The sequence below is a fragment of the Leucoraja erinacea genome, unplaced genomic scaffold (assembly GCF_028641065.1).
Source record: "Leucoraja erinacea ecotype New England unplaced genomic scaffold, Leri_hhj_1 Leri_90S, whole genome shotgun sequence".
Classification (NCBI taxonomy): Eukaryota; Metazoa; Chordata; class Chondrichthyes; order Rajiformes; family Rajidae; genus Leucoraja; species Leucoraja erinaceus.
The window spans coordinates 190,349-209,956 of NW_026576850.1; positions in this window are offsets into that span (position 1 = coordinate 190,349).

Consider the following 19,608-nt stretch of genomic DNA (forward strand, 5'->3'; position numbering starts at 1 on the left):
CTAATTCACGACCTCTGCTGAGTTTGCCCTTGACTCATACTCGCAGCATGATCATCACAAGGTCATAGGAGGTCGTAGGTAGGTCATGGCAGGCCCTGATGCTAGTCGTAGCTACTTGTGGCCTCAAGTAGATCGGGGCGTTTTTTCAACATGATGAAAAATGTCCACCAGTAAAAAACGTTATGAATTAGGTCATGAAAGTGGGGCAGGGCCTTTACACCGCTTGCAGCGTCGGAGACCCGGGTTCCATCCCGACCACGGGTGCTTTCCGCAAGGAGATTTATGTTCACCCCTTGACCTGCGTACGTTTTCTCCGAGATCTTCGGTTTCCTCCCACACTCCAAAAACGTGCAGGTTTGTAGGTTAATTGGCTTGGTAGAAAGGTACATTGTCCCTAGTGTGTGTAGGATAGAGTTAATGTGCGGGGATCGCTGGTCGGCGTGGACTCAGTGGGCCGAAGGGCCTGTTTCTGTGCTGTATCTCTAAACTACACTAAACTAAACTGCAGATTCTAAAGAGAGCCACAAAGTGCTGGAGTCGCTCAGCAGGTCAGGCAGCATCCCCGGAGAAAATGGATAGGTGACGTTTCAGAAGATGGCTGCCCCACAGCACCAGAGACCCAGGTTCAATCCTGAACTTGGGTGCTGTCTGTATGGAAGTTGTACATTCTCTCTGCGATCGTGTGGGTTTCCTCCGGGTGCTCCGGTTTTCTCCCACATTCCAAAGAGGTGCCATTTTGTAGGTTAAATGGCACCTCTGTAAGTTTAGTTTAGTCTAGTTTAGAGATACAACGTGGAAACAGGCCCTTCGGCCCACCGTGTCCGCGCCGACCAGCGATCCCCGTTACACTAGGACACGCTACCCACAAGGGATAATTTCCAATTTTTTCCAAAGCCAATTGAGAGGAAATTGGGAGTGTGGGAGGAAACCGGAGCACCCAGAGAAAACCCACACGGTCATAGGGAGAACGTGCAAACTCCATACAGACAGCACCCGGAATCAGGATCGAACCCGGGTCTCCGCCGCTGTGAGGCAGCAACGATACCCCTGAGCCACCGTGCAGCCCACAGGTTGTCAATAGACAATAGACAATAGATGCAGGAGTAGGCCATTTGGCCCTTTGAGCCAGCACCGCCATTCACTGAGATCATGGCTGATCATCCACAATCAGTACCCCGTTCCTGCCTTCTCCCCATATCCCCTGACTCCACTATCTTTAAGAGCCCTATCTAGCTCTCTCTTGAAAGCTTTCAGAGAATCGGCCTCTCCTGCCTTCTGAGGCAGAGAATTCCACACTCAAAACCCTCTGTGTGAAAAAGTGTTTCCTCATCTCCGTTCTAAAAGGCTTACCCCTTATTCTTAATATGTGGCCCATGGTTCTGGACTCCCCCAACATCGGGAACATGTTTCCTGCCTCTAGAGGGTCCAATCCCTTAATAATCTTATATGTTTCAATAAGATATCCTCTCATCCTTCTAAATTCCAGAGTACACAAGTCCAGCCGCTCCATTCTTTCAACATATGACAGTCCCGCCATCCCGGGAATTAACCTTGTAAACCTACGCTGCACTCCCTCAATAGCAAGAATGTCCTTCCTCAAATTAGGGGTCCAAAACTGCACACAATACTCCAGGTGTGGTCTCACTAGGGCTCTGTACAACTGCAGAAGGGGATGGGGGAAGCTGGTGATCAGGGTGCTGGAGAAAAGTTGTGTCAGGAGAAGGCACAAACTAACGGAGGGAGGGGGAAGCGGGGAGAAACTTTTTTTTTAGGGGGGGGGGATGTTTAAATCCCTGCGCAAACTGTTCGAAAGTTCCAGCAAATGGAGCTGGCCGTTCAGTCAAAATGAATTTCAAAATGAAATGTCTGCAAAAATATCAGTCTTCTAAAGGTCAGATCTACTGGAGATACTTATTTGCGCGGCACAAAAGGTTATCAGACATCCACAGAGGTCTGACACGAGCCATGAAATGAAAATAAGCGTTCAAATATAATCAGTGCTTTGTCAATATAAGATTATTAAGGGTTTGGACTCGCTAGGGGCAGGAAACATGTTCCCGATGTTGGGGGAGTCCAGAACCAGGGGCCACAGTTTAAGAATAAGGGGTAAGCCATTTAGAACGGAGACGAGGGAACACTTTTTTACACAGAGAGTGGTGAGCCTGTGGAATTCTCTGCCTCAGAGGGCGGTTCTCTGGATACTTTCAAGAGAGAGCTAGATAGGGCTCTTAAAGATAGCGGAGTCAGGGGATATGGGGAGAAGGCAGGAATGGGGCACTGATTGGGGATGATCAGCCATGATCACATTGAATGGCGGAGCTGGCTCGAAGGGCCGAATGGCCTACTCCTGCACCTATTGTCAATTGTTTATTGTCCAAATTATAGTGCTCTCCACACCAGAGGCAGACTGCACTGAAAAAATTAATTCATTACGATACGATACATAGAAACAGGAAACAGGAGTAGGCCATTCGGCCCTTCGAGCCAGCACCGCCATTCAATATGATCATGGCTGATCATCCACAATCAGTATCCCATTCCTGCTTTTTCCCCCATATCCCTTGATTCCGTTAGCCCTAAGGGCTAAATCGATACGATACGATATGATAGAAACTTTATTTATTCCAGGAGGGAAATTGATCGGCCAACTGTCATAAAACACAAAATACACAAAACATGAAATTAAAGTGACGAGTGGAAAGGATTGGGGATGTGCAAAGATTGGGGAGGGGGAGGGGGTGAGGGGTGGGGTGGGGGGAGTCAGTCTCAGTCTACCCCACGACAGAAAGGGGAGGAGTTGTACAGTTTGATAGCCACAGGGAAGAAGGATCTCCTGTGGCGTTCTGTGCTGCATCTTGGTGGGACCAGTCTGTTGCTGAAGGTGCTCCTCAGGTTGACCAGTGTGTCACGGAGGGGGGTGAGCCGTATTGTCCAGGATGCTCCACAGTTTGAGGAGCATCCTCCCCATCAAGATTGCTTAGGGCTTGGACATACTAGAGGCAGGAAACATGTTCCCGATGTTGGGGGAGTCCAGAATCAGGGGCCACAGTTTAACAATAATGGCTAAGCCATTTAGAACGGAGACGAGGAAACACTTTTTCTCGCAGAGAGTGGTGAGTCTGTGGAAATCTCTGCCTCAGAGGGCGGTGGAGGCAGGTTCTCTGGATGCTTTCAAGAGAGAACTAGATAGGGCTCTTAAAAACAGCGGAGTCAGGGGATATGGGGAGAAGGCAGGAACGGGGTACTAATTGGGGATGATAAGCCTAGATCACATTGAATGGCGTTGCTGGCCGAAGGGCCAAATGGCCTCCTCCTGCATCTATTGTCCATTGTCTATTGACCCATGGGCAAGTTGGGCCGAAGGGCCTGTTTACATGCTGTATGACTCTCTGACTCTTTTGATAAGTCTGTTTAATTTCTACCACTGACATGAACATAGTTGGAAAATTGGCAAGATTTACTAGGGCGGCACAGTGGTGCAGTGGGTAGAGCTACCGCCTTCCAGCGCCAGGGACCCAGGTTCGATCCCAACTGTACAGAGTTTGTACGTTCTCCCCGTGACCAGCGTGGGTTTTCTCCAAGACCTTTGGTTTCGTCCCACACTCCAAAGATGTTAATTGGCTTGATATAAATGCAAACTGCCCCTAGTAAAGTGTTTGTGTGCGGGGATCGCTGGTCAGTGTGCACTTGGTGGGGCCAAGAGATTGTTTCTACTGTGTATCTCTAAACTAAACTCAATTAAAATGGGATTAAGAGGGGAAGATAGGTCAGCCATGATTGAATGGTGAAGTAGACTTGATGGGCCGAATGGCCTAATTCTGCTCCTATCACTTATGAACACATATTTTCCACTTGCGTTGTGCTGATCATAAGGACTATCGTGATTGCAAAATGTTTGTGACTGCAAAGATCTGTCCTTGCTGGTCTTGAGAGACTTTGCTAATGGCTTGCTTCTGTCCAGCGACTAATGGGCCTGTCCCAAATGGGATTTTTCAGGCAACTACAGACGACTAGTTTGTCACCACACGGTCGCCAGTGGTCGCCGGGAGTCGTCTCCTCAGTCGCGCAATATGCTGTGGCATCTTTCTGGTCACCGCTAAATTTTCAACATGTTGAAACGTTTTCGGCGACAGTGGGTTTGATGCCAATGAGCGTAGATTGAATTCTCCTGACGTAGGTTGTCGCCAGGATGACGTAGCTTGTCGCCGGTTTCTCGGCTATGACTGTCACCGGCAGTTGCCTAAAAAAAAATCGCCAAGTGGGACAGGCCCATTAATTGTCCTAATATTATTAATATTAATATAACTTAACATAATAAACATTGGCACAATTTGCAGCATGGTGGCGCAGTGGTAGAGCTACTATCTAACAGCGCCAGAGTCCTGGGTTCGATCCTGACTACGGGTGCTGTGTACATTCTTCCCATGTGCCGCATGGGTTTTCTCAGAGATCTTCAGTTTCCTCCCGCACTCCAAAGACGTGCAGGCTTCTAGGTTAATTGGCTTGGTGCCATTGAACCATTCTACATTTCCCCTTGAGCCTTGTCCCCTTTGATCTCGAATTTTCACACCTTACCCTTCCATATCTCTCGTTTCCCTCTCGTTTCTAACTCTCAGTCCGGAGAAGGGTCTCGACACGAAAAGTCACCCTTTTCTTCTCTCCAGAGATGCTGCCTGTCCCGCTGAGTTACCCCAGCTTTTTGTGCCTATGTTGAATATTAATAGTTCCACAGCATCCAGAGAGTGTTGCTTTATGTGAGCTTGTGTATGTTGTGCTCACTGCCGGGTGTACTGATGCATTACCTACGATTGCAGACAAAGATTTGTGGATTGTTTCCTTCCTTGATTAGATTGCTCGAGAACAATCAAACGCACCAGCTTAACTATGAATGAACAAAACAATTCTCACCGGGTAGTGAAATACTCCAATGCATACAAATTCAAGATTTTGGAGGCACGGTGGCACAGCGGTAGAGCTACTGCCTCGCAGCGCATGAGACCCAGGTTCCATCCTAACCACGGGCGCTGTCTGTACGGAGTTTGTACGTTCTCCCCGTGGGCTGCGTGGGTTTTCTCCGAGATCGTCGGTTTCTTCCCATACTCCAAAGACGTACAGGTTTGTCGGTTAATTGGCTTGGTATAAATGTAAATTGTCCCTCGTGTGTGTAGGGTAATGTTACTGTGCGGGGGACGTTGATCGAAGGGCCTGTTTCCACACTGTATCTCTAAAACCTAAACTAAATCTAAAAACTAAAACTAAAGTGCTGGTGTAACTCAGCGGGTCAGGCAGCATCTCTGGAGGACATGGACAGGTGACGTATCGGGTCGGGAGCCTTCTTCAGCTTTCTTGATTTCTTTAGGAAATTTGCGACCATTTATTTCCCCCAAAGATAAATCTCATCGACTGACCTCAGTGATGTGCTGCCTGCTGACACTCAATGGAAGAGAATTCTACATCAGCAGCTTCAGAAATGACGAGTTCCTCTCCTTTTGCTCGGGAAAGATAACCCGTCTCATTAATGATGCAGAACATCAATCAAATGAAAACTGCTCGTGACAGACTAATTCAAATCAACAGAAAATCTAATTGAAACGCAATGGTAGATATTTCATATGTTCGGCCATAATATGAAGTGTCTATTACATGGTCGGGTATAGATATGTTCATCAGCAGGCAGCACGGTGGCGCAGCGGTAGAGTTGCTGCCTTACAGCACTTGCAGCGCCGGAGACCCCGGTTCGATCCCGTGCTGTCTGTGCGGAGTTTGCACGTTCTCCCCGTGACCTGCGTGGGTTTTCTCCAAGATCTCCGGTTTCCTCCCACACTCCAAAGACGTACAGGTTTGTAGGTTAATTGGTTTGGTGAATGTAAAAATTGTCCCCAATGTGTGTGAAGGATAATGTTAGTGTGCGGGGACCACTGGTCCGTGTGGATTCGGTGGGCCGAAGGGCCTGTTTCCGTGCTGTATCTCCAAACTAAACTAATCTAAACGAAGTACAATTTAACGGCAGGTGAATTGGCCTCTGTAAATTGTCCCTCGAGTGTAGGATAGAACTGGTGTACATACGGGATGATCGTTGGTCGGCACGGACTCGGTGGGCCGAAAGGCCTGTTCCCACACTGTATCGCCAAACTAAACTAAAACTAAAGTGAAGGGAGAAAACATTAAAAACTGCTTTCCTATTGCGTGCTAATTGTTTTGAGTACTAGGGACTGCGTACAATGTCTGAAGAAGGGTTTCAGCCCGAAACGTTGCCTATTTCCTTCACTCCATAGATGCTGCTGCACCCGCTGTGTTTCTCCAGCACTTTTGTCTACCACTGCATACAATGTGTTACGTATGTTGGTAAGTTTCCTGGAGGCATTTGTTTAGCAGTGCTTTCCACCTTCATGAGGCATCAAGAGGAAGTCAAACTGACCCCACAGGTCAGGAGTAATGATGGATAGTGATTGATGAAATAGCTGACTACACGTCACCAGAATTGCCGTCTATTCACCTGTTCATTCGAATCTCGTTGAAGGAGAAAGGTGCACAGTGCGCAATGAATGGACCATTCACTGGAACCGTCAAAGCCCAGTGTTCATGCAGTGACAAGTCTTGAAAAGGGCAATGTACATCAGCCAGGGAAAACTCATTAGACTTTAGAGATACGGCGCGGAAACAGGCCCTTCGGCCCACAGTGACCACACTAGCACGATCCTACGCACTAGGACAACAGACAATAGATGCAGGAGTAGGCCATTCGGCCCTTCGAGCCAGCAAAGGGCCGATCATCCCCAATCAGTACCCCGTTCCTGCCTTCTCCCCATATCCCCTGACCGCTAATTTTAAGAGCCCTATCTAGATCTCTATTGAAAGCATCGAGAACCTGCCTCCATTGCCCTCTGAGGCAGAGAATTCCACAGACTCACCACTCTCTGAGAAAAAGTGTTCCCTCGTCTCCGTTCTAAATGGTTTACTCCTTATTCTTAAACTGTGGCCCCTGGTTCTGGACTCCCCCAACATCGGGAACATGTTTCCTGCCTCTAGCATGTCCAAACCCTTAACAATCTTATATATTTCAATGAGATACCCTCTCATCCTTCTAAACTCCAGAGTGTACAAGCCCAGCCGCTCCATTCTCTCAGCATATGACAGTCCCGCCATCCCGGGAATTAACCTTGTAAACCTACGCTGCACTCCCTCAATAGCAAGAATGTCCTTCCTCAAATTAGGGGACCAAAACTGCACACAATACTCCAGGTGTGGTCTCACTAGGGCCCTGTACAACTGCAGAAGAGGAACAATTTACAATTTACAACTTTTACCAAAGCCAATTAACCTACAAACCCGCACGTCTTAGGAGTGTGGGAGGGAACCGGAGCTCCCGGAGAAAACCCTCGCGGTCACGGGGAGAACGTACAATCTCCGTACAGAAATCACCCTGCTATGACTTGGGGAAGTTTTATTCAACATTTTCACACAATATAAATTGTCCTCTCTCCGTTATAATAATTATTTTACTTTTATACGGTGGAACGGACTTGACGACAAACAGAGACTTAAATTGTTGAAATTCTTTGTAGCCCAGATTTAGTTTTGCATTTTCTTTAGTTTAGGGGGTTTTGTTTTTCTCTTTTTTCTCTTTTTTTTTTTTTTTTCTTTTTATCTTTTTCTTTTTATAAATACATTCTCTTTTAAACACTTAACTATATTTACATAGAGACCGGGAGGTCTATACCCAATGTGTATTTTGACACTACATACTTGTTATTAATGTAATCCTGATCCCTATGTATCAATATCACTGTTATGTTTGTCATTATTGGGGGTCTTTTTATGCTGTTTTATTTTTGTTTTTGAAAAAATTTAATAAAAAGATTTAAAAAGAAATAAAAGATAGAAAGCACCCTTAGTCGGGATCGAACCGGTGTCTCTGTCGTTGCAAGGCAGCAACTCTACCACTGTGCCTCCACGCTACATATACTGTACAGTAGCCAGGGTCCACAGTTTAAGAATCCAGAACCAGGGGCCACAGTTTAAGAATAAGGAGTAAGCCATTTAGAACGGAGACGAGGAAACACTTTTCCCTTACGGAGGAAGGTCTGTATTCCCAGTAACATTGAGTTTTAGTTTAGTATAATGCGGAAACAAGCCCTTCGGCTCACCGAGTCCGCACCGACCAGCGATCCCCGCACATTGACACTAACCTACACACTCTAGGGACAATTTATTCCAAATACAGGCCCGTACGAAGCATTTCAAAAAGGGGGTGGAATGACAGGATTACAAAAAACTTAATGTGAAATCATGTGCGTGCAGTGCACATCACAAGCGCAAAGCGTGAAGTCCCTCAATGCCAGGGTCCAGCCTGGAAGCTCAGGGGTTTTAGATGCTCTCTGATCCATTCTGAGCCTTATTTTGGAGCATTTTTGCACCAAATTTATGACCAATATTTCAGAAATTAACAGGAATCTGAAGTAGATTTTTCACACAAAGGGTGCTGGGTGTATGGAATGAGCTGCCAGAGGAGGTAGTTAAGACTGGGACTATCCTAATGTTTAAGAGACATTTGGACACGTACATGGATAGGACAGATTTAGATGGATATGGGTCAAACGCGTGTGAGTGGGACTAGTTTAGATGTAACATGTTGGTCGGTGTGGGCAAGTTGGGCTGAACACTGCATCATTCTATGACTAAAAAGTGAAGAAGAAAATGCATGTAGATAAGTAGAGCAGATTTGAAAGAGGAGTGAAATGTAAAGGCAGAGAGAGGTTTATGGGTGGAAAGGAACATAGGAAAGGAGGGGGAAGTGTGGGCTTGGGCAGATGGGTGAAGGGAAAATAGTCACAAAGTGCTGGAGTAACTCAGCGGGTCAGGCAGTATCTGCGGAGAATATGAATAGGCGACGTTTCACAGAGGGCTGGAGTAACTCAGTGGGTCAGGCAGCATCTGTGGAGAATATGAATAGGTGACGTTTCACGGAGAGTGCTGGAGTAACAGTGGGTCAGGCAGCATCTGTGGAGAACATGGATAGGTGACGTTTCACAGAGTGCTGGAGTAACTCAGCGGGTCAGGCAGCATCTGTGGAGAAAAGGTATAGATTATAATTCGGGTCAAGACCGTTCTTCAGTAATATTCATGATGTGCCATGCATAGACATCCCTGAATGCTACCCAAACCATCGTGAGCTACTTTGTTACAATGCTTGCCCTCTCCTATAACATCTCTGCTGCCTTGGGTGATGCAGGACAGGACACAAGCTTTGGGACACGGTGTGAAGCTGTTGCCATCTGCCCCAGCCTTGGAAAAAAACCAGGATGGAGTGGATGTGGAGAGGATGTTTCCACTAGTGGGAGAGTCTAGGACCAGTGGCCACAGCCTCAGAATTAAAAGACATTCCTTTAGGAAGGAGATGAGCAGAAATTTCTTACTAGCCAGAGGGTGGTGAACTGTGGAATTCATTGCCACAGACAGCTGTGGAGGTCAAGTCAATGGACATTTTTCAGGAGGAGATTGATAGATTCATGATTGATACGGGTGTCAGGGGTAATGGGGAGAAGGCAGGAGAATGGGTTTGAGAGGGAAAGATAGTCATAGGGTGATACAGTGTGGAAACAGGCCCTTCGGCCCAGCATGTCCCATCTGCACGAGTCCCACCTGCCCACGTTTGATCCATATCCCTCCGAACCTGTCCTATCCATGTACCTGTCTAACTGTTTCTTTAATGTTGCGATAGTCCCCGCCTCAACTACCTCCTCTGGCAGCTTGTCCCATACACCTACCACCCTTTGTGAGAAAAACATACCCCACAGATTCCTATTAAATCTTTTGCCCTTCACCTTAAACTTATGTCCTCTGCTCCTCGATTCACTTACTCTGGGCAAAAGACTCAACCATATCTATTCAAATCATGATGGCATACACCTGTTAGATCATCCCTCATCCTCCTGTGCTCCATGAAATAGCGTCCCAGCCTACTCAACCTCTCCCTATAGCTCTGACCCTCTAGTCCTGGCAACATCCTAATAAATCTTCACTGTACCCTTTCCAGTTTGATGACATCTTTCCTATAACATGGTGCCCAGAAATGAACACAATACTCTGAATGCGGCCTCACCAACTTCTTATACAACTGCAACATGACCTCCCAACATTTATCCTCAGCCTGACCCGCTGAGTTACTCCAGCACTCTGTGAAACGTCACAGAACAGGGCAAGATTTGCACGTTTGCTGATGATACAGAAGTGAGTGGTTTTGCAGATAGTGAAGATGGTTGTGAAAGATTGCAGCAGGATCTGGATCAATTAGCCAGGTGGGCAGAGGAATGGTTGATGGTTGCATGGTTCCTTGAAGGTCGTGTCGCAGGTATATCAGGTGGTCAAAAAGTATTTTGGCACTTTGGCCTTCATCAGTCAGAGTATTGAGTATAGAAGTTGGGAGGTCATGTTGCAGTTGTATAAGACATTGGTGAGATCACATTTAGAATATTGTGTTCAGTCCTGGGCACCATGTTATAGGAAAGATGTCAAACTGAAAAGAGTACAGAGATCCCCATCCTGGGTCAGTTCCATCAGGGTTGTGTCATCCACAAACTTGAGAAGCTTGACAGAGGTGTCTGTGGAGGTGCAGTCATTGGGTGTGAAGTGGTGATTGGAGTGGGGTGGGTGTAGAAGGGTCCAGTCTTTGCAGACTGTGGTCAGGCTGTGAGTGGGTGTGAAGTGTTGGTTGGGGTGGGAAAGGGTCCACTCTTTTCATACTGGAGTCTTGCCTTAAGTAGGTGTGACGTGGTGAATGGGTTGGAGAGGGTGCAGGGTCCATTCTTTGCAGACTGGGGTCTAGCTGTGTTTGTTGGGGAGGGGGTACCAGGGTTACGTTTCTGATTTTCAAACCTGCAGTAAAACTCATTCAGGTCGTTCGGCAGCTGACGATTGTCCAAAGAGCGGGGGGCTTTCCTCTTATAGCTGGTGATTTCTTGCATGCCGTTCCAAACTGAAGAAGAGTCACTAGCTGAGAACTTGCTCCTCAACTTCTCAGAGTACCTTTTCTTGGCAGCTCCGATTCCTCTTCTCAGCTCTTTATCGATTAGGCTATCTTTTAACTCTTTAACAATTAGGCTATCGGTTTGACTCATATTTGCCCACAGCCCGCCCCCCCGATATCAAAATGGAAATGTTACATCTGTATATAATTATCCCATTAAAATGTGTATTTATGTCACAAACTATGGAATTCATATTTTTCAGTATTGTTATCAAGAAAAAGAAAGCAGTTCCAATTGTTTGATATTATTTGATATTGTTTAATATTTGTCGGGTATTATGGTGGTGGATTATGTTTTGTTTTGTACTGTACTGTATATATTATTTTAATATTTGAATCAATGTTTTTGATCAAAAATAAAGAAAAAAGAGTTAGCAGCATCCCTTATTCAAACTGCTGACTAAAAGGTATGCTTAAAGAAAAAATACTATTCTTTGAAGGTAGACAAAAATGCTGGAGAAACTTAACGGGTGAGGCAGCATCTCATTCATCATCATCGGCAGTCACTCGAAACCAGTATGACTCTCCTCTCATGGAGGACGCCTGTGCGTGACTTTGTTTAACGTGGGGAGACTGGTGCACAGACAGCCACCCCACGGTCCTTGACAGATCTGGGTCAGGATCCAGTGGCATGGAGTCCAAGACAACCGGAGACCCTTTTCTGCTGCAGCCTTCATCCGCCTTCCCAGCCGTTGTGACGCTCCACTAAGGTCAGCCATCGTCCTCCGCCTGTTCCACCGTTGGGGTCTTGGTTGGATTGCTCTTTGTCAGGGACCTCCCCCTTGACCTTACCGCCATGGGTGGCCCTACCAGGAGCATAGCTCCAGACGGCATCGCTCTCAAGATCTCAGGTCCACACAAGCTTCTCCACCACGACAAGGGGACAATCCACGGAGAAGGTGGCAGCATCTATGGAGCAAAGGAAATGGGCGACGTTTCGGTTCAACACCCTTCTTCAGACTGTTGTCGGGGGGGCAGGAAAAAGAAAGGAAGAGGCGGAGACAATAGGCTTGTGGGAGAGCTGGGAAAGGGGAGGGGAAGGAGGGAGAAAGCAAGGACTACCTGAAGTTATAGACTTTGTAATAAAGTATAAGTTTGTACATTTGGATGACTAAATGTTTGGTGTACACCTTCACGTCATCCCATCTACACTTCACGTTTCAATTTAGTGTGCAAGTTAGACTTGTAATGTTGTAGACATAGAAAATAGGTGCAGGAGGCCATTCGGCCCTTCGAGCCAGCACCACCATTCATTGCGATCATGGCTGAGCTTTAAAGCCCTGTCCCACGGTACGAGTTCATTCCAAGAGCTCTCCCCGAGTTCGCCCTGATTTGAACTCGGAGATTTACGGTAATGGCCACTCGTCGGTACTCAGGGCTCTCGTGGACATTTTTCAACATGTTGAAAAACCTTCACAAGTCTTCCCGTGCTTACCTGCCATTAGCGAGTCTTCCCGAGTACCTGCCGTTAGCGTTACGAGCCGCTAAGAGACGTCCCCGAGCTCTGACGTACCCGCTATGTTCATTCTCCGTGCTTACCACGAGTTTGATTTTTTTTAAACTCAGGAGAGCTCTTGGAATGAACTCGTACAATGGGACAGGGCTATTACATTGAGGAAACACAACCCTTTTGCAGAGGACCTCCTTTCAGTCCAGTAATGTGACCCTGACTCCTCTCACCTCTCTGTCTCTGACCGATCACCCTGTTCCAACAGAGCCCAGCCTGACCTGCAGCAATATTAAGGCACGCTCTGTTCTATTTATGTTTCCAGCTACTACAGTGTGTTACAGTCACACTGACCCAACACTATAGTTTCGTTCTGGAAGATAGACACAAAATGCCGGAGTAACTCAGCGGGACGGACAGCACCTCTGGACAGAAGGAATGGGTGACGTTTCGGGTCGAGGCCTCGTAAGATCATAAGGTCATAAGCGATAGGAGCAGAATTAGGCCATTCGGCCCATCAAGTCTACTCCGCCATTCAATCATGGCTGATCTATCTCTTCCTCCTAACCCCATTCTTCTGCCTTCTCCCCATAACCTCTGACACCCGCACTAATCAAGAAACCTCCAGAGATGCTGCCTGTCCCGCTGAGTTACTCCAGCATTTTGTGTCTATCTTCGGTTTAACCGAGCATCTGCAGTTCATTCCCACACTATTTTTTTCTCCTTCCTCTTTTCATCATACTGGTTCTGTGGACATAAGAGTCTGTGGAATTCTCTGCCTCAGAGGGCGGTGGAGGCAGGTTCTCTGGATGCTTTCAAGAGAGAGCTTGATATAGCTCTTAAAAATAGTGGTCAGGGGATATGGGGAGAAGGCAGGAACGGGGGACTGATTGGGGATGATCAGCCATGATCACATTGAATGGCGGTTCTGGCTCGAAGGGCCAAATAGCCTACTCCTGCACCTATTGTGTATTGTCTATTGTCTATTCATCTCCATCCATGTACACTTCCACCTTGTAGAATATGCTCAAACACAGAACAAATGGTGGCGCAACGGTATAGCAGTTGCCTCACGGCGCCAGAGACCAGGGTTCGATCCTGACGACAGGTGCTGTCCGTATGGAGTTTGTACATTCTCCCTGTGACTGCATGGGTTTTCTCCGGGTACCCCGGTTTCCTTCCACACACCAAAGGCGTGCAAGTCTGTGGGTTAATTGGTTTTGGTAAAATTGTGAATTGTCCGCAGTGTGTAGGACAGTACTTGTGTACGGGGTGATCACTGGTCGGTGCAGACCCGGTGGGCTGAAGGGCCTGTTTCCACGCTGTGTCTCTAACTTAAACTAAACAAAATATTCTTCACCACAAAGTGATGACTTTGTACATGACGGCAAAGGGCAGAAGACAAATAACTATAACATTAATCTATGAAATCTGCAGCTTAGACCTACCTTCTCTCAACAATAACCCTGTGGTTATAATTATGAAATAAATAATAAATGGTACAATATTCAACTCAGCATTATGTACAGCAACAAACATTCATACTCGCAAAACGCAAAGTGCTGGAGGAACTCAGTGGGTCAGAATCAGGAGAGAATCAAGAGTGTTTAAATGTCATATGTATCACTAACAGAACAATTAAATTCTTGCAACAGCCGAACACCGCCCGCAAACACAATACACTCATCATCATCATCTTCATCATCATCATCATCATCATCATCTTCATCATCATCATCATCATCATCATAATCATCATCATCATCATCATCATCATCATCATCATCATCATCATCATCATCATCATCATCATCATCATCATCATCATCATATCATCATCATCATCATCATCATCATCATCATCATCATCATCATCATCATCATCATCATCATCATCATCATCATCATCATCACCATCATCATCATCATCATCATCATCATCATCATCATCATCATCATCATCATCTATCTCCGACAGTCATCATCATCATGGCCGTCATCATCATCATTTTTGGTCATCATCATCTTCACCTCATCATCGGTTTAGTCATGACATCATCATCATCATCATACATCATCATCATCATCATCAGATCATCACAAAAAACTCATCATCATCCACAATACAGCATCATCATCAACCATCATCATCATCTTATCATCATCATCGTCATCAGCACAAAGACATACATCATCATCGAGCCATCCGCAGTGTCATCATCATCATCATCATCATCAAGATCATTCAGTAAGCTCCATCAAAAGATCAGTCACCATCTTCATATTAGTGGACGCCAAAAGATTTTGAACATTTCAAAAATCCAGCGGCGACAAAAAAATGTTGTGACACTTGAAAAAATACCGCGAATCATACGTCATCATGCTGCGTCGCGCCGCATCACGTCGTGAATTTTTCGGTGACATGAGACGTCAGTCAATGATGCTGGCAATCACCGAAAAAATCGCCTAGTGGGACAGGCCTTTTACAATGCTATCTCCGACAGTGATCACAACTTCTACTGAAGTGTGGATGGCCGTTGGCTCGCAAGGAGCTCATCCGCCCTTTGACAAGTCTTGTTTTTGGTCCTGCTGAGGGTCCACAGCCCCCTCTTCACCTGGCAAACCAGGTGGGGGAGACGGTTTAGTCGCTGACTATCCGACCATGGAGCAGGTAGCACGGGATTACATGGTACCCGTAGCAGGGGGGATGGAACACCCCCTGACCTGACCCGACACACAGATAATATACAACAAACAAAGTTCAATAAAATACGAACCACAATACTTGTGCAAAAATCACACGTCCTTAATGCAACCAAAGACATAATTAGAGTTTCGAGCTTAGTTTATAGTTGTGTACATTGAAGAGTTTTTGTTGCGTGTTAACCAGTCAGCACAAAGACAATACATGATTACAATCGAGCCATCCGCAGTGTACAGATACATGATGACGGGAATAACATTAATAATAGTTAGTGCAAGATAAAGTTCAGTAAGCTCCATTTAAAAAGATAGTGCGAGGATCTCCAATGAGGTAGATAGTAGTTCAGGACTGCTCTCTGGTTGTGGTAGGATGATTCAGTTGCCTGATAACAGCTGGGAAGAAACTGTCCCTGAATTTGGAGGTGTGCGTTTTCACACTTCTGTACCTTTTACCCGATGGCAGAGGGGAGAAGAGAGAGTAGCCGGGGTGAGACTGGTCCTTGATGATGCTGCTGGCCTTGCCGAGGTATAAATGGAGTCGATGGAAGGGAGGTTGGTTTGTGCGATGGTCTGGGCTGCATCCTCGTAGTTGAAGGTGGACAAAAATGCTGGAGGAACTCAGCGGATCAGGCAGCATCTATGGAGAGAAGGAATGAGCGACGTTTTGGGTCGATGGTTGTTGGAAAAAAGCTGGTTTTGATCCCCCATGATGTCGATTGCGTTATTATTGGAAACGGACCTCAACAAACAGCTCAAGGATGGAGGAGGCCAAGCGAAAAGCCAATTCTCACACCCCTAACGGCGGCAGCACACCACGGCATACCCCAACAGTTGGACTGGTGAAAGCTTGGGCAGCCCTATCACCTTTTTTAGGTCGGGCCCGCCCGCGGACCCCTGGAAAATGTGCCTCCCCCCCAACATCGCCTTTTGCACTTCGACAAGGCAAAGCACTAAGGAAAAATAAATCACAAAGTTTTCAGGCTCCTGTTCTTTCTTCCCAATGGTAGGAGTGAACCGAGAGTGTGGCCAGGGTGGTGTTGACTGTCTTTTTGAGGCAGCGACTCCTCTAGATCCAGTTGATGGTGGGGAGACAGTACTATTAAATGGCTCGAAGGGCCTAATGGCCTACTCCTGCACCTAATGTCTATTGTCTATTGTCTATTGTTTATTGCCTGATTTCTTTTTTTAATTCTTAAGAGATTGGACAGGCTAGATGCAGGAAAAATGTTCCCGATGTTGGGGGAGTCCAGAACCAGGGAATCACAGTTTAAGAATAAGGGGTCGGCCATTTAGGACTGGGATGAGGAAAAACATTTTCACCCAGAGAGTTGTAAATCTGTGGAATTCTCTGCCACAGAATGATAATTCACAGGATGTATTGAAGAGAGAGTTAGATATAGACCTTAGGGCTAATGGAATCAAGGGATATCGAGAGGGTGGTGAATCTCTGGAACTCTCTGCCACAGAAGATGGTTGAGGCCAGTTCATTGGCTATATTTAAGAGGGAGTTAGATGTGGCCCTTGTGGCTAAAGGGATCAGAGGGTATGGAGAGAAGGCAGGTACAGGATACTGAGTTGGATGATCAGCCATGATCATATTGAATGACGGTGCAGGTTCAAAGGGTCGAATGGCCTACTCCTGTTTGCACAGGAGTTGCCACATATAAATGCATAAGGGGGAAAGAGTAACTAGAGATAGAGTGGGACCTCTCAGGAATCAAAACGGTCACCTCTGTGTGGAGCCACAGGAGATGGGCAAGATCCTAAATGGGCATTTCCCCCCTGTATTTACCGAGGAGAAAGACAGTAGGACGGAGAAAATTAGAGCAGTCACTGAATGTGTCTTGAGAGCAGTCAGTGTTATCGTCAAAGAAGTACTGAAGGTACTGTCGTGTTTGAAGGTAGGCAAATCCCCAAGAGCCTGATCTGATATATCCGGAGGACATTGTGGGTCAAACTAGAGTGGAAATAGACCATTGGGAGTTCTGGTTTGAAATTTACGAGTCGTCCTTACCAGGGCATACAGGAGAGGAAATGAATGCCGGAAGACTGGAGGGAATGGACGTTCTATGACAAGCCGTTGGTGAAGCCTGATTTATGAGCATGAATATTAGAAACTGCATTTTAAAAAGCCCGGGGGAATTTGTTTTTGTTTAATAAAATGCCGTTTTGTTTTGAAAACATTCATTGGTTGATTACACACTACAAGAGAGTGATTAAAAACTGCCGGTTTGGTTTGAAATCTCACGAAGTCACCACGTGAGTGACAAAAATTACATTAAACAGTGACCAGTTAAGTTTGAATGACACAGGAGTTACGAAGGGATAACGTGCCCTCCGCTCCCCCCCTCATTAATGGACAAACTGATAATAATAACTATGTTACTTCAAATTGTTCTGTCTGTGATTCCACACCGCTGCTTGGAAGCATGCCGCGCCTGCGCCCTGAGCGGGCTTCTTCACGTAATCCCTCATCGTAACTCCTCATAAAATATAGATCAAACTTCAAACTGGTAAGTTCTCGTTTAATCTTACTATTAAACATGTGAATTAAATAAAATACCAGAGCAAAAGGAGGCTACAGATTTTTGGTTATTCAGTAGAGCTACTACTCGTGGATAAAAGCTGTTTTTATGTCTGGCTGTGGCAGCTTTGACAGTCCGGAGTCGCCTTCCAGAGGGAAGTGATTCAAAGAGTTTGGGGCCAGGGTGAGAGGGGTCAGAGATGATCTTGCCCGCTCGCTTCCTGGCCCTTGCAGTGTACAGTTCGTCAATGGAGGGAAGGTTGCAGCCAATAATCTTCTCAGCTGATCGGACGATTCGCTGCAGCCTCCGGATGTCGTGCTTGGTGGCTGAGCCAAACCAGACCATGATGGAGAAGGTGAGAACAGACTCTACGATGGCCGTGTAGAATTGGACCATCATTGCCTGTGGCAGATTGTGCTTCCTCAGCTGCCGTAGGAAGTACATCCTCTGTTGTGCCTTTGTGACTGTGGAGTCGATGGTGGCCCCCTACTTAAGGTCCTTGGAGATGATGGTTCCCAGGAACTTAAAAGACTCCACAGATGTGACTGTGGTGTTGTTGATGGTGAGTGGGGTGAGGGGAGGAGGAGCTCTCCTAAAGTCTACAATCAATTCCACTGCCTTATGAGCATTGAGCTCCAGGTTGTTGCGATGGCACCAGGACGCCAGCTGTGACACTTCCTGTCTGTAGGCAGATTCCTCCCCATCCTGGATCAGTCCAATCAGGGTTGTGTCGTCCGCAAACTTGAGAAGCTTGACAGAGGAATCAGTGGAGGTGCAGTCGTTGGTGTAGAGAGAGTAGAGGAGAGGAGAGAGTACGCAGCCTTGCTGAGGGTTTGCTGAGGGTTTGCAGGTCCGAGATGTGCTTTCCCAGCCTCACATGCTGCTTCCTGTCTGTCAGGAAGCTGGTGATCCACTGACAGACGGGTTCAGGCACAGTCAACTCGGAAAGTTTGGAGTGTAGTAGCTCTGGCACAATGGTGTTAAATGCAGAGCTAAAATCAATAAACAAAATCATCGCATAGGCCCCCTGGTGGTCTAGGTGCTGGAGGATGAAGTGCAGGCCCAGGTTGACTGCGTCATCCACAGATCTGTTGGCCCCATATGCAAACTGTTTGTGATATTTTTCAGCTTGGCCAGCGCAAGTCTTTCAAGGGTCATCATGACTACAGAGATGTCAAGAGGCCATGTAGTGTCTCTTTTCAAGAAGGGCTGCAGGGAAAATGCTGGGAACTATAGGCCGGTGAGCTTAACATCTGTAGTTGGTAAGATACTGGAGAGAATTCTGAGGGATAGGATATACAGGCATTTAGATGGGTAAGGGCTGATTAGGGATAGTCAGCATGGTTTTGTACGTGGGAGGTCGTGTCTCACAAATCTCATTGATTTCTTTGAAGACACGACCAAAAAGGTTGATGATGGACTTCAGCAAGGTGTTCGACAAGGTTCTGCATGGTAGGCTGCTCTGGAAGGTTAGATCGCAAGGGATCCAAGGAGAGATAGCTGAATTAGTAGCAAATTGGCTCCATGGAAGGAAGCAGAGGGTAATGGTGGAAGGTTGCTTCCCAGACTGGAGGCCTGTGACTAGTGGTGTGCCTCAGGGTTCAGTGCTGGGCCCGTTACTGTTTGTCATCTACATCAATGATTTGGATAAGAACAAACAGGGCAAGATTAGCAAGTTTGCTGATGATACAAAAGTGAGTGGTTTTACAGATAGTGAAGATGGTTGTGAAAGATTGCAGCAGGATCGGGATCGATTGAGTATAGAAGTTGGGAGGTCATGTTGCAGTTGTATAAGACGTTGGTGAGACCGCATTTAGAATATTGTGTTCAGTTCTGGGCACCGTGTTATAGGAAAGATATCGTCAAGCTTGAAAGGGGTCAGAAAAGATTTATAAGGATGTTACCAG